At 40.9% G+C, this 4,913-nt stretch overlaps 1 pseudogene; it reads left to right on the top strand.

Moving 5' to 3' along the window:
• Window positions 1-560: 560 nt before the first annotated feature.
• LOC102867144 lies at window positions 561-2,201 on the top strand (annotated as a pseudogene).
• Window positions 2,202-4,913: the final 2,712 nt, after the last annotated feature.

Genomic DNA, 4,913 nt, shown 5'->3' with positions numbered 1-4,913 from the left:
GACATGTTGTAAGGAGAGACAGGTCTTTAGAGAGGGACAGCATGCTGGGTAGAGTGGAGGGACAGCGCAGGAGGGGAAGACCCTCTATGAGGTGGATTGATTCAGTGACTGGGGTAATTGTGATGGGTGTGTCAGAGGCAATGAGATTGGCACAGGATAGAGCAGGGTTAAGGGCTGTTGTACATAGGGTCGCTATGAGTCGCAAACGACTCGACGACACATAACAACAACAACAACATATCTGTGGGAAGAATTGCTGGAGAAGCTCGGTATCAGCTGTGAAAACTAGGCCAGGTGCTGATTGTGGAACAGACCACAAGCTACCCATATGCAAGTTCAAGCTGAAGCTAAAGAGGTTTAAATCAAATCCGCAGAATTAGAATTTGACCTTGAGTCTATCCCACTCGAATTGCAAAACCATCTCAGAAGCAGATCTAAGACCTTGACCATTAATGAGCAAAGACCAGATGAGCTGTAGGAGGATATCAAGAATATCATCCAGCGGTCCCCCTTTGGGGTGTAAGGGACTGGAGCGGAGCAAGGCGCTTGAAAAGCTATGAATGACTATCCCCCAAAAAAGGGAAAAGAAGACTGTACACCCTTCTCGTTATTCAGATTCCTCTGCAATAAGCAGGATTGTAGATGGAGTGAGTGGAATTTTTCCTGATCATTGTTACAGTGTCTGGTCCATAAAACAGCCGGATTTAAAATATTTTTACAACAAAGGTACTGTCGAGTCGACTGCAACTCCTAGCAAACCTATGAAGGATGGATCTGTCCTGTGCCGCCCTCATTACCTCTGGCACATGTCAGCCCTTTGTTTACAGTCACTGTGTCAATCCATCTCATCGAGGGTCATCCCCTCCTTTGCTGGTCCTCCACTTTTCTGAGCCTGATGTCCTTTCCAAGCATGGGAATCCCGTACGACATGCCCAAAATGATGAATTTGATACAGAGGCATCAAATGACTTGCCAAAAATTTACAGATGGAATCAAGGCCAGAAACCAAAATCAGAACTACCTGGTCCCCAGCCTCGTACCACACTGCCTTTGCTACAGAAAAGTCGAGTGATACTGAAATTTATGATGAAGACTGTGACTCACCTGAGTCTGTTAACCAGCAGACCCAAAAGGAGAGTCCTATAGACGTTCACGCCGCTGAAGATGTTCCAATCACTGCAGAGGTCCATGTAATCTCTGAGGATTACTACCTAGAGACAGAAAACAATTCTTCTGAGAGTCTCCACGACCAGACTGATGAAGAGCCACCAGCTAAAATTTGTAAAATTCTTGACAAGAACCAGGCTTTGAATGTGACTGCCCAGAATACATGGCCTTTGCTCAGAGCTAATAGCAGCTGCCTCTATAAATGCGTACTTTGTGAGTTCAACAGCAAATATTTTTCTGATTTTAGCAGCATTTGATCCTGAAGTATAAGTGCACTGACTCAAATGTCTATTGAGTCTACAAAGAAAGTTTCTCTAGCAACATGTTTCTGATTGAGCACGCGAAACTCCACGACGAGGATCCGTACATTTGTGAATATTGTGATTACAAAACAGTCATTTTCGAGAACTTCAGCCCACACATTCCAGACATTCATTTAGGTGACCACCTCTATTGGGGTGAGCTGAGCAGCGTGACGTGCAGTTCTCCTCGAGCAGTGAACTCCATTTACGTTTCCAGGAGCACAGCTGAGATGAGCCATATTTGTGTCAGTTCTGTGAACATGAGACAAATGATCCAGAAGATTTGCATAACACGTCATCAATAAGCATGCATGTAAACTAATAGACCTAAGTGATAAATACAACAATGGAGAATATGGACAGTACAGTCTGTTAAGCAAAAGTACCTTTGACAAATGTAAAAGCTTCTTCATGTGTCAAGCGTGTAGCTTCTGGAGCAGACTTCAACAGGCTTGCAGCTGTTGAACACATGAAAATTTTCCCTCATGTTTGTGATAACTGTGGGAAAGGCTTCTCAAGTATGCTAAAATATTGCAAGCATTTAAGTTCACATTTACCTGAGGGAATTTACTTATGCCAGTAGTGTGAGTATTCAATAGGACAAATTGAGGATCTTAAAATACATTTATATTTTGAACATTCAGCTGATGTACCTCACAAATGTAGTGATTGCTTGATGAGGTTTGTAAATGAAAGAGAGTAAGTCACCTTCCAGTTCATGAGACAACTTGATTGTCTTTTGTATTTATCTTACATAATGTCAAGGTAAAATAAAATATGACAACTGATTTTTTTCATGATAAAATGTATCACTTTTAAGATAAAAAATATAGAATATCATCCATAAAGAATACGAAACGTCATTACAGAGGAGGAAGAAACGACCAAAATGGATGTCAAATTAGACCTTTAATATTATAATAGCGCTTCAAGAAGCCAAAGCAAAAGGAGGGGGAAAAAATCAAGACATTAAGGAGCTGAAGAGGTTTTAAAGGGCAGCACAGGAAGACAAAGCAAAGTATTATAACGAAATGTGCAAAGAACCGGAATCAGAAAATCAAAGGAGCCAAACTTGCTCAGCATTTCTTAAGCTCAAGGGACTGAAGAGCAAATTCAAGGCTTGAGTTGCAATACTTAAGGCTACTTTAGCAGAATAGTAAATGATCCAGAAAGCATTAAAAGAAGATGAAAGGAGTATACAGAGGCCCTGGATCAAAATAATTGGCAGACACAAAAGAATTTCATGAAACAATGTATGAACAAGAAACTGTGGTGATGAAGGAAGACATTCAAGCTGCTCTAGAAGGAATAAGTATAAAACAAGGCCCCAGGAATTGACTGTATACCAATTGACATATTTCAACAAATAGATGCTGCCCTAAATGCACTCCCCAAATTATGCCAAGAGATCTGGAGGACAGCCACCTGGCCAAGTGATTGGAAGAGATTTGTATTTGTTCCCATTACAAAGAAAGGTGACCTGACAGAGTGTGGAAATTATCAACAATATCATTAATATCACATGCAAGCAAAATTCCGCTGAATATTATCCAAAAATGACTGGAACATCACATCAACAGAGCACTGTCAGATATGCAGGCTGGGTTATCAGAATTCGCAGGACTAGGGATATTATAGCTACTGTTATATGTTATATCTTGGCTGAAAGTAGAGAGCACCAGAGAAATGTCTATCTGTGTTTCAGTGACTATGCAGAGGCCTTTGACTGTATGGATCACAACACACTGGCTAACTGTGAGAAGAATAGAAATCCCAGAAAACATTGATTGTACTTATGCAAAACCTATACTTCGACCAAAAGGTAGTCATTAGAAGAGAGCAAGGAAATACATGGTTTAAAATTGGGAAGGGTGTGTCTTATTTCCATAGCTCTTTAATCTATATGTGCAACAGATCATCCAGGAGGCTGGGCTCTATGAGGAGGGATGTGGCATCAGGATTGGAGGAAGACTCATCAACAACCTGCAGATAACACACAACCCTGCTTGCTGAAACTCAGAGGACCTGAAGTGGTTGCTGCAGAAGGGCAAGGACTGTAGTCTTCAATATGGCTTGAAGCTCAACATAAAAAAAAAATCAACAAAGATTTTTTCACCACTTGGCCAATAAGCAGCATCATGATAGATGGTAAAGAGGTTGAGACTGTTAACATGTTTCATTTTCTCAGCCCCATAATCAACATTCTTGGTACCAGGAGCTAGGAAATCAAAAGACGGATTGCACTGGGAAAGTCTATTGTCAGGAACCTCTCCAGAGTACTGCAGAACAGCAATGCCAGTCTGAAGATGAAGGTGTGCCTGATCCAGGCCATGGTATTCGCAATTACATACTATGCATCAGAAATCTGAAACATGAGTATGGATGATAAAAGTAGAATTGATACCTTTGAGTTGCAGTTCTGGAGAGAAGATAATTGAATATACTATAAACGGCTAAGAGAACAAAAAAGTTCATTCTGGAAACGGTGAAACTAGGCTACTCCTTGGAGGCAAGGATTCTGAAGCTCTGTCTGACATACTTTGGGCATGTTGAAAAGAGGGATAAGTCTGTGGAGAGGGACATTATGCTTGGGAGGGTGAAGGGACAGCACAAGAGAGGAAGACGCTGGATGAACAGATTAACTGAGTGACTGGGGTAATATGGGTAGGTGCTTCAGAGACAATAGGGTTGGCTCAGGAGAGATCAGGGTTCAGAATTCTTGTACACAGGGTGGCTTTGAGTCACAGGTGACTTGACGATACATAACAAAAACAATAACATGGTACTGGTACAGCGATAGACATATAAGCCAATAGAATACAATCAAGAACCCAGAAATCAACCAACCATCTGAAATGAAATCAATTAAATGGGGAAATGATAGCCTCTTTAACAAATGACGCTTACAAAAATGGACATCCATCCACAGAAAACTGAAACAAGATCCACACTTCAAACAATACACAAAAACAACTCAGTGGATCAGGGACCTAAAAGTAAAACCAATGACTACAAAGATCATCAGAGGGGGGAAAAAATAGGAACAAATCTAGAAGCCCTAATTTATGGTATGAATAGACTTTCAAGTGTAACTGAAAATCCACAGCCATGAGAGGATAAAATAGATGCGGCCTTCTAAAAAGGAAATTCCCGTGTGCATTAAAAAAAAAAAAATATATCCAATGAAGGAAAAATGGAACTATCAATCTTTCTAGGAGGAGACTTCTCCACTCTTTCCACAGAACAGCTGATCAATTGAAACTGCTGGCCTTTTAGTTAGGGAGCCTACTATGCCCCAGGGTTTCTAGCCCAAACTCATTGTAATGTACTGTTAAGTTGGAACTGACTCATGACTGACTTTTTCAGAGGCTGTTAATCACTTGAGAGGAGATTGTCATTTTTCTCCTGCTGAGTAGTTGATAGTGTTGAATGCCTTTGGGTTGG

Source organism: Elephantulus edwardii, unplaced genomic scaffold (assembly GCF_000299155.1).
Source record: "Elephantulus edwardii isolate Elephantulus edwardi_28Jun2011 unplaced genomic scaffold, EleEdw1.0 scaffold00060, whole genome shotgun sequence".
Lineage (NCBI taxonomy): Eukaryota > Metazoa > Chordata > Mammalia > Macroscelidea > Macroscelididae > Elephantulus > Elephantulus edwardii.
Note: the sequence above shows the minus strand (reverse complement) of the source record. Positions and strands in the feature narration are given on the sequence as shown.